At 41.4% G+C, this 22024-nt stretch overlaps 9 non-coding genes across 9 annotated transcripts; all 9 read right to left on the reverse strand.

Annotated features, from left to right (window-relative positions):
- Positions 1-6643: 6643 nt before the first annotated feature.
- Positions 6644-6729, reverse strand: TRNAY-GUA (transfer RNA tyrosine (anticodon GUA)). The gene is given in 2 exon segments: positions 6644-6679; positions 6693-6729. It is a non-coding gene; the product is annotated as a tRNA-Tyr (tRNA).
- Positions 6730-9859: 3130 nt separating this feature from the next.
- Positions 9860-9945, reverse strand: TRNAY-GUA (transfer RNA tyrosine (anticodon GUA)). The gene is given in 2 exon segments: positions 9860-9895; positions 9909-9945. It is a non-coding gene; the product is annotated as a tRNA-Tyr (tRNA).
- Positions 9946-11153: 1208 nt separating this feature from the next.
- TRNAY-GUA (transfer RNA tyrosine (anticodon GUA)) lies at positions 11154-11239 on the reverse strand. The gene is given in 2 exon segments: positions 11154-11189; positions 11203-11239. It is a non-coding gene; the product is annotated as a tRNA-Tyr (tRNA).
- A 560-nt stretch (positions 11240-11799) lies between these two features.
- On the reverse strand, positions 11800-11885 carry TRNAY-GUA (transfer RNA tyrosine (anticodon GUA)). The gene is given in 2 exon segments: positions 11800-11835; positions 11849-11885. It is a non-coding gene; the product is annotated as a tRNA-Tyr (tRNA).
- Positions 11886-14382: 2497 nt separating this feature from the next.
- TRNAY-GUA (transfer RNA tyrosine (anticodon GUA)) lies at positions 14383-14468 on the reverse strand. Its single transcript is given in 2 exon segments — positions 14383-14418; positions 14432-14468. It is a non-coding gene; the product is annotated as a tRNA-Tyr (tRNA).
- Positions 14469-15030: 562 nt separating this feature from the next.
- On the reverse strand, positions 15031-15116 carry TRNAY-GUA (transfer RNA tyrosine (anticodon GUA)). Its single transcript is given in 2 exon segments — positions 15031-15066; positions 15080-15116. It is a non-coding gene; the product is annotated as a tRNA-Tyr (tRNA).
- Positions 15117-15676: 560 nt separating this feature from the next.
- TRNAY-GUA (transfer RNA tyrosine (anticodon GUA)) lies at positions 15677-15762 on the reverse strand. Its single transcript is given in 2 exon segments — positions 15677-15712; positions 15726-15762. It is a non-coding gene; the product is annotated as a tRNA-Tyr (tRNA).
- A 1853-nt stretch (positions 15763-17615) lies between these two features.
- TRNAY-GUA (transfer RNA tyrosine (anticodon GUA)) lies at positions 17616-17701 on the reverse strand. Its single transcript is given in 2 exon segments — positions 17616-17651; positions 17665-17701. It is a non-coding gene; the product is annotated as a tRNA-Tyr (tRNA).
- Positions 17702-21491: 3790 nt separating this feature from the next.
- Positions 21492-21577, reverse strand: TRNAY-GUA (transfer RNA tyrosine (anticodon GUA)). Its single transcript is given in 2 exon segments — positions 21492-21527; positions 21541-21577. It is a non-coding gene; the product is annotated as a tRNA-Tyr (tRNA).
- Between the last annotated feature and the right edge of the window lie 447 nt (positions 21578-22024).

A 22024-nucleotide genomic window follows, 5' to 3' on the forward strand; every position in this document is an offset into this window, starting at 1 on the left:
TGGGGATCCAAAACACCTCACAGGAAACCAACGAAGATTGGTGTCGGACAGAAACATAATGTGGCCACAGCCTCAAAGCAAAAGGCATCTATTTTCAGTGATGAAATATAATATAATTATAAATTGTCTGTTATTTTATTTTCCAAGCATTTTACTTTCCAAGTATTCAATAAAATTTGCATTTGGCAAAAGTCCTTCGAGCCGGATTTGAACCAGCGACCTAAGGATGCCTGTTTTACCACTACAGTCCTCCCCTCTACCAACTGAGCTATCGAAGGCTTGGCAAACCGCTTTCTAGCAAGCTCAATTCGAGCTTCCACTTCAACCGTCGACATGCAAACATCTCTTGCAATTCGTGCAAAATACTACAAATTTGGCTTGTGAGGTTCCCGAATTGAGTAAAAGCACATCAGTTCCCAATTAAAAAAATGACCGCCTCCGCAGTCTCCCGCATGTTACTGACCACCATACTAAGGAGGAAAAGTTGAAAGGCGGCGCCTCACAGGCCATCTCCTCAGAGTATTCATCAGTGTTCGGCCTTGACAATATTTTAATATCTTGGATGGTGTATGGTGTTCTCCCATTTCCCTTGAGAAATCAAGATTGTCAAGGGGATTCTGCTGTTTTGTCAGTTCATAGCAAGAGATGGGGATCCAAAACACGTCACAGGAAACCAACGAAGATTGGTGTCGGACAGAAAAATAACGTGGCCACAGCCTCAAAGCAAAAGGCATCTATTTTCAGTGATGAAATATAATATAATTATAAACTGTCTGTTATTTTACTTTCCAAGTATTTTACTTTCCAAGTATTCAATAAAATTTGCATTTGGCAAAAGTCCTTCAATCTGGATTTGAACCAGCGACCTAAGGATGCCTGTTTTACCACTACAGTCCTCCGCTCTACCAACTGAGCTATCGAAGGCTTGGCAAATCAGTCTCTAGCAAGCTCAATACGAGCTTCCACTTCAACCGTCGACATTCAAACATCTCTTGAAATTCGTGCAAAATACTACAAATTTGGCTTATGAGGTTCCCGAATTGAGTAAAAGCACATCAGTTCACAATTAAAAAAATGACCCCCTCCGCAGTCTCCCGCATGTTACTGACCACCATACAAAGGAGGAAAAGTTGAAAGTCGGCGCCTCACAGGCCATCTCCTCAGAGTATTCAGCCGTGTTCGGCCTTGACAATATTTTAATATCTTGGATGGTGTATAGTGTTCTCCCATTTCCCTTGAGAAATCAAGATTGTCAAGGGGATTCTGCTGTTTTGTCAGTTCATAGCAAGAGATGGGGATCCAAAATACCTCACAGGAAACCAACGAAGATTGGTGTCGGACAGAAAAATAACGTGGCCACAGCCTCAAAGCAAAAGGCATCTATTTTCAGTGATGAAATATAATATAATTATAAATTGTCTGTTATTTTACTTTCCAAGTATTTTACTTTCCAAGTATTCAATAAAATGTGCATTTGGCAAAAGTCCTTCGAGCCGGATTTGAACCATCGACCTAAGGATGCCTGTTTTACCACTACAGTCCTCCCTCTACCAGCTGAGCTATCGAAGGCTTGGCAAATCATTCTCTAGCAAACTCAATACGAGCTTCCACTTCAACCGTCGACTTGTAAACATCTCTTGCAATTCGTGCAAAATACTACAAATTTGGCTTGTGACGTTCCCGAATTGAGTAAAAGCACATCAGTTCCCAATTAAAAAAATGACCCCCTCCGCAGTCTCCCGCATGTTACTGACCACCATACTAAGGGGGAAAAGTTGAAAGGCGGCGCCTCACAGGCCATCTCCTCAGAGTATTCAGCCGTGTTGGGCCTTGACAATATTTTAATATCTTGGATGGTGTATACTGTTCTCTCATTTCCCTTGAGAAATCAAGATTGTCAAGGGGATTCTGCTGTTTTGCCAGTTCATAGCAAGAGATGGGGATCCGAAACACCTCACAGGAAACCAATGAAGATTGGTGTTGGACAGAAACATAACGTGGCCACAGCCTCAAAGCAAAAGGCATCTATTTTCAGTGATGAAATATAATATAATTATAAATTGTCTGTTATTTTATTTTCCAAGTATTTTACTTTCCAAGTATTCAATAAAATTTGCATTTGGCAAAAGTCCTTCGAGCCGGATTTGAACCAGCGACCTAAGGATGCCTGTTTTACCACTACAGTCCTCCGCTCTACCAACTGAGCTTTCGAAGGCTTGGCAAATCATTCTCTAGCAAACTCAATACGAGCTTCCACTTCAACCGTCGACTTGTAAACATCTCTTGCAATTCGTGCAAAATACTACAAATTTGGCTTGTGAGGTTCCCGAATTGAGTAAAAGCACATCAGTTCCCAATTAAAAAAATGACCCCCTCCGCAGTCTCCCGCATGTTACTGACCACCATATTAAGGGGGAAAAGTTGAAAGGCGCGCCTTACAGGCCATCTCCTCAGAGTATTCAGCCGTGTTGGGCCTTGACAATATTTTAATATCTTGGATGGTGTATAGTGTTCTCCCATTTCCCTTGAGAAATCAAGATTGTCAAGGGGATTCGGCTGTTTTGTCAGTTCATAGCAAGAGATGGGGATCCAAAACACCTCACAGGAAACCAACGAAGATTGGTGTCGGACAGAAACATAACGTGGCCACAGCCTCAAAGCAAAAGGCATCTATTTTCAGTGATGAAATATAATATAATTATAAATTGTCTGTTATTTTATTTTCCAAGCATTTTACTTTCCAAGTATTCAATAAAATTTGCATTTGGCAAAAGTCCTTCAATCTGGATTTGAACCAGCGACCTAAGGATGCCTGTTTTACCACTACAGTCCTCTGCTCTACCAACTGAGCTATCGAAGGCTTGGCAAATCAGTCTCTAGCAAGCTCAATACAAGCTTCCACTTCAACCGTCGACATTCAAACAACTCTTGCAATTCGTGCAAAATACTACAAATTTGGCTTGTGAGGTTCCCGAATTGAGTAAAAGCACATCAGTTCACAATTAAAAAAATGACCCCCGCCGCAGTCTCCCGCATGTTACTGACCACCATACTAAGGGGGAAAAGTTGAAAGGCGGCACCTCACAGGCCATCTCCTCAGAGTATTCAGCCGCGTTGGGCCTTGACAATATTTTAATATCTTGGATGGTGTATAGTGTTCTCTCATTTTCCTTGAGAAATCAAGATTGTCAAGGGGATTATGCTGTTTTGCCAGTTCATAGCAAGAGATGGGGATCAAAGAAACACCTCACAGGAAACCAAAGCAGATTGGTGTTGGACAGAAAAATAATGTGGCCACAGCCTCAAAGCAAAAGGCATCTATTTTCAGTGATGAAATATAATATAATTATAAATTGTCTGTTATGTTATTTTCCAAGTATTTTACTTTCCAAGTATTCAATAAAATTTGCATTTGGCAAAAGTCCTTCGAGCCGGACTTGAACCAGCGACCTAAGGATGCCTGTTTTACCACTACAGTCCTCCCCTCTACCAACTGAGCTATCAAAGGCTTGGCAAACCGTTCTCTAGCAAGCTCAATTCGAGCTTCCACTTCAACCGTCGACATGCAAACATCTCTTGCAATTCGTGCAAAATACTACAAATTTGGCTTGTGAGGTTCCCGAATTGAGTAAAAGCACATCAGTTCCCAATTAAAAAAATGACCCCCTCCGCAGTCTCCCGCATGTTACTGACCACCATACTAAGGGGGAAAAGTTGAAAGGCGGCACCTCACAGGCCATCTCCTCAGAGTATTCAGCCGCGTTGGGCCTTGACAATATTTTAATATCTTGGATGGTGTATAGTGTTCTCTCATTACCCTTGAGAAATCAAGATTGTCAAGGGGATTCTGCTGTTTTGCCAGTTCATAGCAAGAGATGGGGATCCAAAACACCTCACAGGAAACCAATGAAGATTTGTGTTGGACAGAAAAATAAGGTGGTCACAGCCTCAAAGCAAAAGGCATCTATTTTCAGTGATGAAATATAATATAATTATAAATTGTCTGTTATGTTATTTTCCAAGTATTTTACTTTCCAAGTATTCAATAAAATGTGCATTTGGCAAAAGTCCTGCGAGCCGGATTTGAACCAGCGACCTAAGGATGCCTGTTTTACCACGCTCTACCAACTGAGCTATCGAAGGCTTGGCAAATCAGTCTCTAGCAAGCTCAATACGAGCTTCCACTTCAACCCTCGACATTCAAACATCTCTTGCAATTCGTGCAAAATACTACAAATTTGGCTTGTGAGGTTCCCGAATTGAGTAAAAGCACATCAGTTCACAATTAAAAAAATGACCCCCTCCGCAGTCTCCCGCATGTTACTGACCACCATACAAAGGAGGAAAAGTTGAAAGTCGGCGCCTCACAGGCCATCTCCTCAGAGTATTCATCAGTGTTCGGCCTTGACAATATTTTAATATCTTGGATGGTGTATAGTGTTCTCCCATTTCCCTTGAGAAATCAAGATTGTCAAGGGGATTCTGCTGTTTTGTCAGTTCATAGCAAGAGATGGGGATCCAAAATACCTCACAGGAAACCAACGAAGATTGGTGTCGGACAGAAAAATAACGTGGCCACAGCCTCAAAGCAAAAGGCATCTATTTTCAGTGATGAAATATAATATAATTATAAATAGTCTGTTATTTTACTTTCCAAGTATTTTACTTTCCAAGTATTCAATAAAATGTGCATTTGGCAAAAGTCCTTCGAACCGGATTTGAACCAGCGACCTAAGGATGCCTGTTTTACCACTACAGTCCTCCGCTCTACCAACTGAGCTATCGAAGGCGTGGCAAATCAATCTCTAGCAAACTCAATACGAGCTTCCACTTCAACCGTCGACTTGTAAACATCTCTTGCAATTCGTGCAAAATACTACAAATTTGGCTTGTGAGGTTCCCGAATTGAGTAAAAGCACATCAGTTCCCAATTAAAAAAATGACCCCCTCCGCAGTCTCCCGCATGTTACTGACCACCATACTAAGGGGGAAAAGTTGAAAGGCGGCACCTCACAGGCAATCTCCTCAGAGTATTCAGCCGCGTTGGGCCTTGACAATATTTTAATATCTTGGATGGTGTATAGTGTTCTCTCATTTCCCTTGAGAAATCAAGATTGTCAAGGGGATTCTGCTGTTTTGCCAGTTTATAGCAAGAGATGGGGATCAAAGAAACACCTCACAGGAAACCAAAGAAGATTGGTGTTGGACAGAAAAATAATGTGGCCACAGCCTCAAAGCAAAAGGCATCTATTTTCAGTGATGAAATATAATATAATTATAAATTGTCTGTTATGTTATTTTCCAAGTATTTTGCTTTCCAAGTATTCAATAAAATTTGCATTTGGCAAAAGTCCTTCGAGCCGGATTTGAACCAGCGACCTAAGGATGCCTGTTTTACCACTACAGTCCTCCCCTCTACCAACTGAGCTATCGAAGGCTTGGCAAACTGTTCTCTAGCAAGCTCAATTCGAGCTTCCACTTCAACCGTCGACATGCAAACATCTCTTGCAATTCGTGCAAAATACTACAAATTTGGCTTGTGAGGTTCCCGAATTGAGTAAAAGCACATCAGTTCCCAATTAAAAAAATGACCGCCTCCGCAGTCTCCCGCATGTTACTGACCACCATACTAAGGAGGAAAAGTTGAAAGGCGGCGCCTCACAGGCCATCTCCTCAGAGTATTCATCAGTGTTCGGCCTTGACAATATTTTAATATCTTGGATGGTGTATGGTGTTTTCCCATTTCCCTTGAGAAATCAAGATTGTCAAGGGGATTCTGCTGTTTTGTCAGTTCATAGCAAGAGATGGGGATCCAAAACACGTCACAGGAAACCAACGAAGATTGGTGTCGGACAGAAAAATAACGTGGCCACAGCCTCAAAGCAAAAGGCATCTATTTTCAGTGATGAAATAAAATATAATTATAAATTGTCTGTTATTTTACTTTCCAAGTATTTTACTTTCCAAGTATTCAATAAAATTTGCATTTGGCAAAAGTCCTTCGAGCGGGATTTGAACCAGTGACCTAAGGATGCCAGTTTTACCACTACAGTCCTCCGCTCTACCAACTGAGCTATCAAAGGTTTGGCAAATCATTCTCTAGCAAACTCAATACGAGCTTCCACTTCAACCGTCGACTTGTAAACATCTCTTGCAATTCGTGCAAAATACTACAAATTTGGCTTGTGAGGTTCCCGAATTGAGTAAAAGCACATCAGTTCCCAATTAAAAAAATGACCCCCTCCGCAGTCTCCCGCATGTTAATGACCACCATACTAAGGGGGAAAAGTTGAAAGGCGGCGCCTCACAGGCCATCTCCTCAGAGTATTCAGCCGTGTTGGGCCTTGACAATATTTTAATATCTTGGATGGTGTATAGTGTTCTCTCATTTCCCTTGAGAAATCAAGATTGTCAAGAGGATTCTGCTGTTTTGCCAGTTCATAGCAAGAGATGGGGATCCAAAACACCTGACAGGAAACCAATGAAGATTCGTTTTGGACAGAAAAATAACGTGGCCACAGCCTCAAAGCAAAAGGCATCTATTTTCAGTGATGAAATATAATATAATTATAAATTGTCTGTTATTTTACTTTCCAAGTATTTTACTTTCCAAGTATTCAATAAAATGTGAATTTGGCAAGAGTCCTTCGAGCCGGATTTGAACCAGCGACCTAAGGATGCCTGTTTTACTACTACAGTCCTCCGCTCTACCAACTGAGCTATCGAAGGCTTGGCAAATCAACTCTAGCAAACTCAATACGAGCTTCCACTTCAACCGTCGACTTGTAAACATCTCTTGCAATTCGTGCAAAATACTACAAATTTGGCTTGTGAGGTTCCCGAATTGAGTAAAAGCACATCAGTTCCCAATTAAAAAAATGACCCCCTCCGCAGTCTCCCGCATGTTACTGACCACCATACTAAGGGGGAAAAGTTGAAAGGCGGCACCTCACAGGCAATCTCCTCAGAGTATTCAGCCGCGTTGGGTCTTGACAATATTTTAATATCTTGGATGGTGTATAGTGTTCTCTTATTTCCCTTGAGAAATCAAGATTGTCAAGGGGATTCTGCTGTTTTGCCAGTTCATAGCAAGAGATGGGGATCCAAAACACCTCACAGGAAACCAATGAAGATTGGTGTTGGACAGAAAAATAATGTGGCCACAGCCTCAAAGCAAAAGGCATCTATTTTCAGTGATGAAATATAATATAATTATAAATTGTCTGTTATGTTATTTTCCAAGTATTTTACTTTCCAAGTATTCAATAAAATGTGCATTTGGCAAAAGTCCTGCGAGCCGGATTTGAACCAGCGACCTAAGGATGCCTGTTTTACCACGCTCTACCAACTGAGCTATCGAAGGCTTGGCAAATCAGTCTCTAGCAAGCTCAATACGAGCTTCCACTTCAACCCTCGACATTCAAACATCTCTTGCAATTCGTGCAAAATACTACAAATTTGGCTTGTGAGGTTCCCGAATTGAGTAAAAGCACATCAGTTCACAAATAAAAAAATGACCCCTCCGCAGTCTCCCGCATGTTACTGACCACCATACAAAGGAGGAAAAGTTGAAAGTCGGCGCCTCACAGGCCATCTCCTCAGAGTATTCATCAGTGTTCGGCCTTGACAATATTTTAATATCTTGGATGGTGAATAGTGTTCTCCCATTTCCCTTGAGAAATCAAGATTGTCAAGGGGATTCTGCTGTTTTGTCAGTTCATAGCAAGAGATGGGGATCCAAAATACCTCACAGGAAACCAACGAAGATTGGTGTCGGACAGAAAAATAACGTGGCCACAGCCTCAAAGCAAAAGGCATCTATTTTCAGTGATGAAATATAGTATAATTATAAATTGTCTGTTATTTTACTTTCCAAGTATTTTACTTTCCAAGTATTCAATAAAATGTGCATTTGGCAAAAGTCCTTCGAGCCGGATTTGAACCAGCGACCTAAGGATGCCTGTTTTACCACTACAGTCCTCCCCTCTACCAACTGAGTTATCGAAGGCTTGGCAAACCGTTCTCTAGCAAGCTCAATTCGAGCTTCCACTTCAACCGTCGACATGCAAACATCTCTTGCAATTCGTGCAAAATACTACAAATTTGGCTTGTGAGGTTCCCGAATTGAGTAAAAGCACATCAGTTCCCAATTAAAAAAATGACCCCCTCCGCAGTCTCCCGCATGTTACTGACCACCATATTAAGGGGGAAAAGTTGAAAGGCGCGCCTCACAGGCCATCTCCTCAGAGTATTCAGCCGTGTTGGGCCTTGACAATATTTTAATATCTTGGATGGTGTATAGTGTTCTCCCATTTCCCTTGAGAAATCAAGATTGTCAAGGGGATTCTGCTGTTTTGTCAGTTCATAGCAAGAGATGGGGATCCAAAACACCTCACAGGAAACCAACGAAGATTGGTGTCGGACAGAAACATAACGTGGCCACAGCCTCAAAGCAAAAGGCATCTATTTTCAGTGATAAAATATAATATAATTATAAACTGTCTGTTATTTTACTTTCCAAGTATTTTACTTTCCAAGTATTCAATAAAATTTGCATTTGGCAAAAGTCCTTCAATCTGGATTTGAACCAGCGACCTAAGGATGCCTGTTTTACCACTACAGTCCTCCGCTCTACCAACTGAGCTATTGAAGGCTAGGCAAATCAGTCTCTAGCAAGCTCAATACGAGCTTCCACTTCAACCCTCGACATTCAAACATCTCTTGCAATTCGTGCAAAATACTACAAATTTCACTTGTGAGGTTCCCGAATTGAGTAAAAGCACATCAGTTCACAATTAAAAAAATGACCCCCTCCGCAGTCTCCCGCATGTTACTGACCACCATACAAAGGAGGAAAAGTTGAAAGTCGGCGCCTCACAGGCCATCTCCTCAGAGTATTCATCAGTGTTCGGCCTTGACAATATTTTAATATCTTGGATGGTGTATAGTGTTCTCCCATTTCCCTTGAGAAATCAAGATTGTCAAGGGGATTCTGCTGTTTTGTCAGTTCATAGCAAGAGATGGGGATCCAAAATACCTCACAGGAAACCAACGAAGATTGGTGTCGGACAGAAAAATAACGTGACCACAGCCTCAAAGCAAAAGGCATCTATTTTCAGTGATGAAATATAATATAATTATAAATAGTCTGTTATTTGACTTTCCAAGTATTTTACTTTCCAAGTATTCAATAAAATGTGCATTTGGCAAAAGTCCTTCAAACCGGATTTGAACCAGCGACCTAAGGATGCCTGTTTTACCACTACAGTCCTCCGCTCTACCAACTGAGCTATTAAAGGCTTGGCAAATCAGTCTCTAGCAAGCTCCATACGAGCTTCCACTTCAACCGTCGACATTCAAACATCTCTTGCAATTCGTGCAAAATACTACAAATTTGGCTTGTGAGGTTCCCGAATTGAGTAAAAGCACATCAGTTCACAATTAAAAAAATGACCCCCTCCGCAGTCTCCCGCATGTTACTGACCACCATACAAAGGAGGAAAAGTTGAAAGGCGGCGCCTCACAGGCCATCTCCTCAGAGTATTCATCAGTGTTCGGCCTTGACAATATTTTAATATCTTGGATGGTGTATAGTGTTCTCCCATTTCCCTTGAGAAATCCAGATTGTCAAGGGGATTCTGCTGTTTTGTCAGTTCATAGCAAGAGATGGGGATCCAAAATACCTCACAGGAAACCAACGAAGATTGGTGTCGGACAGAAAAATAACGTGGCCACAGCCTCAAAGCAAAAGGCATCTATTTTCAGTGATGAAATATAATATAATTATAAATTGTCTGTTATTTTACTTTCCAAGTATTTTACTTTCCAAGTATTCAATAAAATGTGCATTTGGCAAAAGTCCTTCGAGCCGGATTTGAACCAGCGACCTAAGGATGCCTGTTTTACCACTACAGTCCTCCGCTCTACCAACTGAGCTATCGAAGGCTTGGCAAATCGTTCTCTAGCAAACTCAATACGAGCTTCCACTTCAACCGTCGACTTGTAAACATCTCTTGCAATTCGTGCAAAATACTACAAATTTGGCTTGTGACGTTCCCGAATTGAGTAAAAGCACATCAGTTCCCAATTTAAAAAATGACCCCCTCCGCAGTCTCCCGCATTTACTGACCACCATACTAAGGGGGAAAAGTTGAAAGGCGGCGCCTCACAGGCCATCTCCTCAGAGTATTCAGCCGCGTTGGGCCTTGACAATATTTTAATATCTTGGATGGTGTATAGTGTTCTCTTATTTCCCTTGAGAAATCAAGATTGTCAAGGGGATTCTGCTGTTTTGCCAGTTCATAGCAAGAGATGGGGATCCAAAACACCTCACAGGAAACCAATGAAGATTTGTGTTGGACAGAAAAATAAGGTGGTCACAGCCTCAAAGCAAAAGGCATCTATTTTCAGTGATGAAATATAATATAATTATAAATTGTCTGTTATTTTACTTTCCAAGTATTTTACTTTCCAAGTATTCAATAAAATGTGCATTTGGCAAAAGTCGTTAGAGCCGGATTTGTAACAAGCGACCTAAGGATGCCTGTTTTACCACTACAGTCCTCCGCTCTACCAACTGAGCTATCGAAGGCTTGGCAAATCAGTCTCTAGCAAGCTCAATACGAGCTTCCACTTCAACCCTCGACATTCAAACATCTCTTGCAATTTGTGCAAAATACTACAAATTTGGCTTGTGAGGTTCCCGAATTTAGTAAAAGCACATCAGTTCACAATTAAAAAAATGACCCCCTCCGCAGTCTCCCGTATGTTACTGACCACCATACTAAGGGGGAAAAGTTGAAAGGCGGCACCTCACAGGCCATCTCCTCAGAGTATTCAGCCGCGTTGGGCCTTGACAATATTTTAATATCTTGGATGGTGTATAGTGTTCTCTCATTTTCCTTGAGAAATCAAGATTGTCAAGGGGATTATGCTGTTTTGCCAGTTCATAGCAAGAGATGGGGATCAAAGAAACACCTCACAGGAAACCAAAGAAGATTGGTGTTGGACAGAAAAATAATGTGGCCACAGCCTCAAAGCAAAAGGCATCTATTTTCAGTGATGAAATATAATATAATTATAAATTGTCTGTTATGTTATTTTCCAAGTATTTTACTTTCCAAGTATTCAATAAAATGTGCATTTGGCAAAAGTCCTTCGAGCCGGATTTGAACCAGCGACCTAAGGATGCCTGTTTTACCACTACAGTCCTCCACTCTACCAACTGAGCTATCGAAGGCTTGGCAAATCAGTCTCTAGCAAGCTCAATACGAGCTTCCACTTCAACCCTCGACATTCAAACATCTCTTGCAATTCGTGCAAAATACTACAAATTTGGCTTGTGAGGTTCCCGAATTGAGTAAAAGCACATCAGTTCACAAATAAAAAAATGACCCCCTCCGCAGTCTCCCGCATTTTACTGACCACCATACAAAGGAGGAAAAGTTGAAAGTCGGCGCCTCACAGGCCATCTCCTCAGAGTATTCATCAGTGTTCGGCCTTGACAATATTTTAATATCTTGGATGGTGAATAGTGTTCTCCCATTTCCCTTGAGAAATCAAGATTGTCAAGGGGATTCTGCTGTTTTGTCAGTTCATAGCAAGAGATGGGGATCCAAAATACCTCACAGGAAACCAACGAAGATTGGTGTCGGACAGAAAAATAACGTGGCCACAGCCTCAAAGCAAAAGGCATCTATTTTCAGTGATGAAATATAATATAATTATAAATTGTCTGTTATTTTACTTTCCAAGTATTTTACTTTCCAAGTATTCAATAAAATGTGCATTTGGCAAAAGTCCTTCGAGCCGGATTTGAACCAGCGACCTAAGGATGCCTGTTTTACCACTACAGTCCTCCGCTCTACCAACTGAGCTATCGAAGGCTTGGCAAATCGTTCTCTAGCAAACTCAATACGAGCTTCCACTTCAACCGTCGACTTGTAAACATCTCTTGCAATTCGTGCAAAATACTACAAATTTGGCTTGTGACGTTCCCGAATTGAGTAAAAGCACATCAGTTCCCAATTAAAAAAATGACCCCCTCCGCAGTCTCCCGCATGTTACTGACCACCATACTAAGGGGGAAAAGTTGAAAGGCGGCGCCTCACAGGCCATCTCCTCAGAGTATTCAGCCGTGTTGGGCCTTGACAATATTTTAATATCTTGGATGGTGTATACTGTTCTCTCATTTCCCTTGAGAAATCAAGATTGTCAAGGGGATTCTGCTGTTTTGCCAGTTCATAGCAAGAGATGGGGATCTGAAACACCTCACAGGAAACCAATGAAGATTGGTGTTGGACAGAAACATAACGTGGCCACAGCCTCAAAGCAAAAGGCATCTATTTTCAGTGATGAAATATAGTATAATTATAAATTGTCTGTTATGTTATTTTCCAAGTATTTTACTTTCCAAGTATTCAATAAAATTTGCATTTGGCAAAAGTCCTTCGAGCCGGATTTGAACCAGCGACCTAAGGATGCCTGTTTTACCACTACAGCCCTCCCCTCTACCAACTGAGCTATCGAAGGCTTGGCAAACCGTTCTCTAGCAAGCTCAATTCGAGCTTCCACTTCAACCGTCGACATGCAAACATCTCTTGCAATTCGTGCAAAATACTAGAAATTTGGCTTGTGAGGTTCCCGAATTGAGTAAAAGCACATCAGTTACCAATTAAAAAAATGACCCCCTCCGCAGTCTCCCGCATGTTACTGACCACCATATTAAGGGGGAAAAGTTGAAAGGCGCGCCTCACAGGCCATCTCCTCAGAGTATTCAGCCGTGTTGGGCCTTGACAATATTTTAATATCTTGGATGGTGTATAGTGTTCTCCCATTTCCCTTGAGAAATCAAGATTGTCAAGGGGATTCTGCTGTTTTGTCAGTTCATAGCAAGAGATGGGGATCCAAAACACCTCACAGGAAACCAACGAAGATTGGTGTCGGACAGAAACATAACGTGGCCACAGCCTCAAAGCAAAAGGCATCTATTTTCAGTGATGAAATATAATATAATTATAAACTGTCTGTTATTTTACTTTCCAAGTATTTTACTTTCCAAGTATTCAATAAAATTTGCATTTGGCAAAAGTCCTTCAATCTGGATTTGAACCAGCGACCTAAGGATGCCTGTTTTACCACTACAGTCCTCCGCTCTACCAACTGAGCTATCGAAGGCTAGGCAAATCAGTCTCTAGCAAGCTCAATACGAGCTTCCACTTCAACCCTCGACATTCAAACATCTCTTGCAATTCGTGCAAAATACTACAAATTTGGCTTGTGAGGTTCCCGAATTGAGTAAAAGCACATCAGTTCACAATTAAAAAAATGACCCCCTCCGCAGTCTCCCGCATGTTACTGACCACCATACAAAGGAGGAAAAGTTGAAAGTCGGCGCCTCACAGGCCATCTCCTCAGAGTATTCATCAGTGTTCGGCCTTGACAATATTTTAATATCTTGGATGGTGTATAGTGTTCTCCCATTTCCCTTGAGAAATCAAGATTGTCAAGGGGATTCTGCTGTTTTGTCAGTTCATAGCAAGAGATGGGGATCCAAAATACCTCACAGGAAACCAACGAAGATTGGTGTCGGACAGAAAAATAACGTGGCCACAGCCTCAAAGCAAAAGGCATCTATTTTCAGTGATGAAATATAATATAATTATAAATAGTCTGTTATTTTACTTTCCAAGTATTTTACTTTCCAAGTATTCAATAAAATGTGCATTTGGCAAAAGTCCTTCGAACCGGATTTGAACCAGCGACCTAAGGATGCCTGTTTTACCACTACAGTCCTCCGCTCTACCAACTGAGCTATTAAAGGCTTGGCAAATCAGTCTCTAGCAAGCTCCATACGAGCTTCCACTTCAACCGTCGACATTCAAACATCTCTTGCAATTCGTGCAAAATACTACAAATTTGGCTTGTGAGGTTCCCGAATTGAGTAAAAGCACATCAGTTCACAATTAAAAAAATGACCCCCTCCGCAGTCTCCCGCATGTTACTGACCACCATACAAAGGAGGAAAAGTTGAAAGGCGGCGCCTCACAGGCCATCTCCTCAGAGTATTCATCAGTGTTCGGCCTTGACAATATTTTAATATCTTGGATGGTGTATAGTGTTCTCCCATTTCCCTTGAGAAATCAAGATTGTCAAGGGGATTCTGCTGTTTTGTCAGTTCATAGCAAGAGATGGGGATCCAAAATACCTCACAGGAAACCAACGAAGATTGGTGTCGGACAGAAAAATAACGTGGCCACAGCCTCAAAGCAAAAGGCATCTATTTTCAGTGATGAAATATAATATAATTATAAATTGTCTGTTATTTTACTTTCCAAGTATTTTACTTTCCAAGTATTCAATAAAATTTGCATTTGGCAAAAGTCCTTCGAGCCGGATTTGAACCAGCGACCTAAGGATGCCTGTTTTACCACTACAGTCCTCCGCTCTACCAACTGAGCTATCGAAGGCTTGGCAAATCGTTCTCTAGCAAACTCAATACAAGCTTCCACTTCAACCGTCGACTTGTAAACATCTCTTGCAATTCGTGCAAAATACTACAAATTTGGCTTGTGAGGTTCCCGAATTGAGTAAAAGCACATCAGTTCACAATTAAAAAAATGACCCCCTCCGCAGTCTCCCGCATGTTACTGACCACCATACTAAGGGGGAAAAGTTGAAAGGCGGCACCTCACAGGCCATCTCCTCAGAGTATTCAGCCGCGTTGGGCCTTGACAATATTTTAATATCTTGGATGGTGTATAGTGTTCTCTCATTTTCCTTGAGAAATCAAGATTGTCAAGGGGATTATGCTGTTTTGCCAGTTTATAGCAAGAGATGGGGATCAAAGAAACACCTCACAGGAAACCAAAGAAGATTGGTGTTGGACAGAAAAATAATGTGGCCACAGCCTCAAAGCAAAAGGCATCTATTTTCAGTGATGAAATATAATATAATTATAAATTGTCTGTTATGTTATTTTCCAAGTATTTTGCTTTCCAAGTATTCAATAAAATTTGCATTTGGCAAAAGTCCTTCGAGCCGGATTTGAACCAGCGACCTAAGGATGCCTGTTTTACCACTACAGTCCTCCGCTCTACCAACTGAGCTATCGAAGGCTTGGCAAATCAGTCTCTAGCAAGCTCAATACGAGCTTCCACTTCAACCCTCGACATTCAAACATCTCTTGCAATTTGTGCAAAATACTACAAATTTGGCTTGTGAGGTTCCCGAATTGAGTAAAAGCACATCAGTTCACAATTAAAAAAATGACCCCCTCCGCAGTCTCCCGCATGTTACTGACCACCATACTAAGGGGGAAAAGTTGAAAGGCGGCACCTCACAGGCCATCTCCTCAGAGTATTCAGCCGCGTTGGGCCTTGACAATATTTTAATATCTTGGATGGTGTATAGTGTTCTCTCATTTCCCTTGAGAAATCAAGATTGTCAAGGGGATTCTGCTGTTTTGCCAGTTCATAGCAAGAGATGGGGATCCAAAACACCTCACAGGAAACCAATGAAGATTTGTGTTGGACAGAAAAATAAGGTGGTCACAGCCTCAAAGCAAAAGGCATCTATTTTCAGTGATGAAATATAATATAATTATAAATTGTCTGTTATTTTACTTTCCAAGTATTTTACTTTCCAAGTATTCAATAAAATGTGCATTTGGCAAAAGTCCTTCGAGCCGGATTTGAACCAGCGACCTAAGGATGCCTGTTTTACCACTACAGTCCTCCGCTCTACCAACTGAGCTATCGAAGGCTTGGCAAATCAGTCTCTAGCAAGCTCAATACGAGCTTCCACTTCAACCCTCGACATTCAAACATCTCTTGCAATTTGTGCAAAATACTACAAATTTGGCTTGTGAGGTTCCCGAATTGAGTAAAAGCACATCAGTTCACAATTAAAAAAATGACCCCCTCCGCAGTCTCCCGCATGTTACTGACCACCATACTAAGGGGGAAAAGTTGAAAGGCGGCACCTCACAGGCCATCTCCTCAGAGTATTCAGCCGCGTTGGGCCTTGACAATATTTTAATATCTTGGATGGTGTATAGTGTTCTCTCATTTTCCTTGAGAAATCAAGATTGTCAAGGGGATTATGCTGTTTTGCCAGTTTATAGCAAGAGATGGGGATCAAAGAAACACCTCACAGGAAACCAAAGAAGATTGGTGTTGGACAGAAAAATAATGTGGCCACAGCCTCAAAGCAAAAGGCATCTATTTTCAGTGATGAAATATAATATAATTATAAATTGTCTGTTATGTTATTTTCCAAGTATTTTGCTTTCCAAGTATTCAATAAAATTTGCATTTGGCAAAAGTCCTTCGAGCCGGATTTGAACCAGCGACCTAAGGATGCCTGTTTTACCACTACAGTCCTCCCCTCTACCAACTGAGCTATCGAAGGCTTGGCAAACTGTTCTCTAGCAAGCTCAATTCGAGCTTCCACTTCAACCGTCGACATGCAAACATCTCTTGCAATTCGTGCAAAATACTACAAATTTGGCTTGTGAGGTTCCCGAATTGAGTAAAAGCACATCAGTTCCCAATTAAAAAAATGACCGCCTCCGCAGTCTCCCGCGTGTTACTGACCACCATACTAAGGAGGAAAAGTTGAAAGGCGGCGCCTCACAGGCCATCTCCTCAGAGTATTCATCAGTGTTCGGCCTTGACAATATTTTAATATCTTGGATGGTGTATGGTGTTCTCCCATTTCCCTTGAGAAATCAAGATTGTCAAGGGGATTCTGCTGTTTTGTCAGTTCATAGCAAGAGATGGGGATCCAAAACACGTCACAGGAAACCAACGAAGATTGGTGTCGGACAGAAAAATAACGTGGCCACAGCCTCAAAGCAAAAGGCATCTATTTTCAGTGATGAAATAAAATATAATTATAAATTGTCTGTTATTTTACTTTCCAAGTATTTTACTTTCCAAGTATTCAATAAAATTTGCATTTGGCAAAAGTCCTTCGAGCGGGATTTGAACCAGTGACCTAAGGATGCCTGTTTTACCACTACAGTCCTCCGCTCTACCAACTGAGCTATCAAAGGTTTGGCAAATCATTCTCTAGCAAACTCAATACAAGCTTCCACTTCAACCGTCGACTTGTAAACATCTCTTGCAATTCGTGCAAAATACTACAAATTTGGCTTGTGAGGTTCCCGAATTGAGTAAAAGCACATCAGTTCCCAATTAAAAAAATGACCCCCTCCGCAGTCTCCCGCATGTTAATGACCACCATACTAAGGGGGAAAAGTTGAAAGGCGGCGCCTCACAGGCCATCTCCTCAGAGTATTCAGCCGTGTTGGGCCTTGACAATATTTTAATATCTTGGATGGTGTATAGTGTTCTCTCATTTCCCTTGAGAAATCAAGATTGTCAAGAGGATTCTGCTGTTTTGCCAGTTCATAGCAAGAGATGGGGATCCAAAACACCTGACAGGAAACCAATGAAGATTCGTTTTGGACAGAAAAATAACGTGGCCACAGCCTCAAAGCAAAAGGCATCTATTTTCAGTGATGAAATATAATATAATTATAAATTGTCTGTTATTTTACTTTCCAAGTATTTTACTTTCCAAGTATTCAATAAAATGTGAATTTGCAAGAGTCCTTCGAGCCGGATTTGAACCAGCGACCTAAGGATGCCTGTTTTACTACTACAGTCCTCCGCTCTACCAACTGAGCTATCGAAGGCTTGGCAAATCAACTCTAGCAAACTCAATACGAGCTTCCACTTCAACCGTCGACATGTAAACATCTCTTGCAATTCGTGCAAAATACTACAAATTTGGCTTGTGAGGTTCCCGAATTGAGCAAAAGCACATCAGTTCCCAATTTAAAAAATGACCACCTCCGCAGTCTCCCGCATGTTACTGACCACCATACTAATGGGGAAAAGTTGAAAGGCGGCACCTCACAGGCAATCTCCTCAGAGTATTCAGCCGCGTTGGGCCTTGACAATATTTTAATATCTTGGATGGTGTATAGTGTTCTCTTATTTCCCTTGAGAAATCAAGATTGTCAAGGGGATTCTGCTGTTTTGCCAGTTCATAGCAAGAGATGGGGATCCAAAACACCTCACAGGAAACCAATGAAGATTTGTGTTGGACAGAAAAATAAGGTGGTCACAGCCTCAAAGCAAAAGGCATCTATTTTCAGTGATGAAATATAATATAATTATAAATTGTCTGTTATTTTACTTTCCAAGTATTTTACTTTCCAAGTATTCAATAAAATGTGCATTTGGCAAAAGTCCTTAGAGCCGGATTTGAACCAGCGACCTAAGGATGCCTGTTTTACCACTACAGTCCTCTGCTCTACCAAGTGAGCTATCGAAGGCTTGGCAAATCAGTCTCTAGCAAGCTCAAAACGAGCTTCCACTTCAACCCTCGACATTCAAACATCTCTTGCAATTTGTGCAAAATACTACAAATTTGGCTTGTGAGGTTCCCGAATTGAGTAAAAGCACATCAGTTCACAATTAAAAAAATGACCCCCTCCGCAGTCTCCCGTATGTTACTGACCACCATACTAAGGGGGAAAAGTTGAAAGGCGGCACCTCACAGGCCATCTCCTCAGAGTATTCTGCCGCGTTGGGCCTTGACAATATTTTAATATCTTGGATGGTGTATAGTGTTCTCTCATTTTCCTTGAGAAATCAAGATTGTCAAGGGGATTATGCTGTTTTGCCAGTTCATAGCAAGAGATGGGGATCAAAGAAACACCTCACAGGAAACCAAAGAAGATTGGTGTTGGACAGAAAAATAATGTGGCCACAGCCTCAAAGCAAAAGGCATCTATTTTCAGTGATGAAATATAATATAATTATAAATTGTCTGTTATGTTATTTTCCAAGTATTTTACTTTCCAAGTATTCAATAAAATGTGCATTTGGCAAAAGTCCTTCGAGCCGGATTTGAACCAGCGACCTAAGGATGCCTGTTTTACCACTACAGTCCTCCGCTCTACCAACTGAGCTAGCGAAGGCTTGGCAAATCAGTCTCTAGCAAGCTCAATACGAGCTTCCACTTCAACCCTCGACATTCAAACATCTCTTGCAATTCGTGCAAAATACTACAAATTTGGCTTGTGAGGTTCCCGAATTGAGTAAAAGCACATCAGTTCACAAATAAAAAAATGACCCCCTCCGCAGTCTCCCGCATGTTACTGACCACCATACAAAGGAGGAAAAGTTGAAAGTCGGCGCCTCACAGGCCATCTCCTCAGAGTATTCATCAGTGTTCGGCCTTGACAATATTTTAATATCTTGGATGGTGAATAGTGTTCTCCCATTTCCCTTGAGAAATCAAGATTGTCAAGGGGATTCTGCTGTTTTGTCAGTTCATAGCAAGAGATGGGGATCCAAAATACCTCACAGGAAACCAACGAAGATTGGTGTCGGACAGAAAAATAACGTGGCCACAGCCTCAAAGCAAAAGGCATCTATTTTCAGTGATGAAATATAGTATAATTATAAATTGTCTGTTATTTTACTTTCCAAGTATTTTACTTTCCAAGTATTCAATAAAATGTGCATTTGGCAAAAGTCCTTCGAGCCGGATTTGAACCAGCGACCTAAGGATGCCTGTTTTACCACTACAGTCCTCCCCTCTACCAACTGAGCTATCGAAGGCTTGGCAAACCGTTCTCTAGCAAGCTCAATTCGAGCTTCCACTTCAACCGTCGACATGCAAACATCTCTTGCAATTCGTGCAAAATACTACAAATTTGGCTTGTGAGGTTCCCGAATTGAGTAAAAGCACATCAGTTACCAATTAAAAAAATGACCCCCTCCGCAGTCTCCCGCATGTTACTGACCACCATATTAAGGGGGAAAAGTTGAAAGGCGCGCCTCACAGGCCATCTCCTCAGAGTATTCAGCCGTGTTGGGCCTTGACAATATTTTAATATCTTGGATGGTGTATAGTGTTCTCCCATTTCCCTTGAGAAATCAAGATTGTCAAGGGGATTCTGCTGTTTTGTCAGTTCATAGCAAGAGATGGGGATCCAAAACACCTCACAGGAAACCAACGAAGATTGGTGTCGGACAGAAACATAACGTGGCCACAGCCTCAAAGCAAAAGGCATCTATTTTCAGTGATGAAATATAATATAATTATAAACTGTCTGTTATTTTACTTTCCAAGTATTTTACTTTCCAAGTATTCAATAAAATTTGCATTTGGCAAAAGTCCTTCAATCTGGATTTGAACCAGCGACCTAAGGATGCCTGTTTTACCACTACAGTCCTCCGCTCTACCAACTGAGCTATCGAAGGCTAGGCAAATCAGTCTCTAGCAAGCTCAATACGAGCTTCCACTTCAACCCTCGACATTCAAACATCTCTTGCAATTCGTGCAAAATACTACAAATTTGGCTTGTGAGGTTCCCGAATTGAGTAAAAGCACATCAGTTCACAATTAAAAAAATGACCCCCTCCGCAGTCTCCCGCATGTTACTGACCACCATACAAAGGAGGAAAAGTTGAAAGTCGGCGCCTCACAGGCCATCTCCTCAGAGTATTCATCAGTGTTCGGCCTTGACAATATTTTAATATCTTGGATGGTGTATAGTGTTCTCCCATTTCCCTTGAGAAATCAAGATTGTCAAGGGGATTCTGCTGTTTTGTCAGTTCATAGCAAGAGATGGGGATCCAAAATACCTCACAGGAAACCAACGAAGATTGGTGTCGGACAGAAAAATAACGTGGCCACAGCCTCAAAGCAAAAGGCATCTATTTTCAGTGATGAAATATAATATAATTATAAATAGTCTGTTATTTTACTTTCCAAGTATTTTACTTTCCAAGTATTCAATAAAATGTGCATTTGGCAAAAGTCCTTCGAACCGGATTTGAACCAGCGACCTAAGGATGCCTGTTTTACCACTACAGTCCTCCGCTCTACCAACTGAGCTATTAAAGGCTTGGCAAATCAGTCTCTAGCAAGCTCCATACGAGCTTCCACTTCAACCGTCGACATTCAAACATCTCTTGCAATTCGTGCAAAATACTACAAATTTGGCTTGTGAGGTTCCCGAATTGAGTAAAAGCACATCAGTTCAAAATTAAAAAAATGACCCCCTCCGCAGTCTCCCGCATGTTACTGACCACCATACAAAGGAGGAAAAGTTGAAAGGCGGCGCCTCACAGGCCATCTCCTCAGAGTATTCATCAGTGTTCGGCCTTGACAATATTTTAATATCTTGGATGGTGTATAGTGTTCTCCCATTTCCCTTGAGAAATCAAGATTGTCAAGGGGATTCTGCTGTTTTGTCAGTTCATAGCAAGAGATGGGGATCCAAAATACCTCACAGGAAACCAACGAAGATTGGTGTCGGACAGAAAAATAACGTGGCCACAGCCTCAAAGCAAAAGGCATCTATTTTCAGTGATGAAATATAATATAATTATAAATTGTCTGTTATTTTACTTTCCAAGTATTTTACTTTCCAAGTATTCAATAAAATTTGCATTTGGCAAAAGTCCTTCGAGCCGGATTTGAACCAGCGACCTAAGGATGCCTGTTTTACCACTACAGTCCTCCGCTCTACCAACTGAGCTATCGAAGGCTTGGCAAATCATTCTCTAGCAAACTCAATACGAGCTTCCACTTCAACCGTCGACTTGTAAACATCTCTTGCAATTCGTGCAAAATACTACAAATTTGGCTTGTGAGGTTCCCGAATTGAGTAAAAGCACATCAGTTCACAATTAAAAAAATGACCCCCTCCGCAGTCTCCCGCATGTTACTGACCACCATACTAAGGGGGAAAAGTTGAAAGGCGGCACCTCACAGGCCATCTCCTCAGAGTATTCAGCCGCGTTGGGCCTTGACAATATTTTAATATCTTGGATGGTGTATAGTGTTCTCTCATTTTCCTTGAGAAATCAAGATTGTCAAGGGGATTATGCTGTTTTGCCAGTTTATAGCAAGAGATGGGGATCAAAGAAACACCTCACAGGAAACCAAAGAAGATTGGTGTTGGACAGAAAAATAATGTGGCCACAGCCTCAAA

This window comes from Ambystoma mexicanum, chromosome 1p (assembly GCF_040938575.1).
Source record: "Ambystoma mexicanum isolate Mex_15411 chromosome 1p, UKY_AmexF1_1, whole genome shotgun sequence".
NCBI lineage: Eukaryota > Metazoa > Chordata > Amphibia > Caudata > Ambystomatidae > Ambystoma > Ambystoma mexicanum.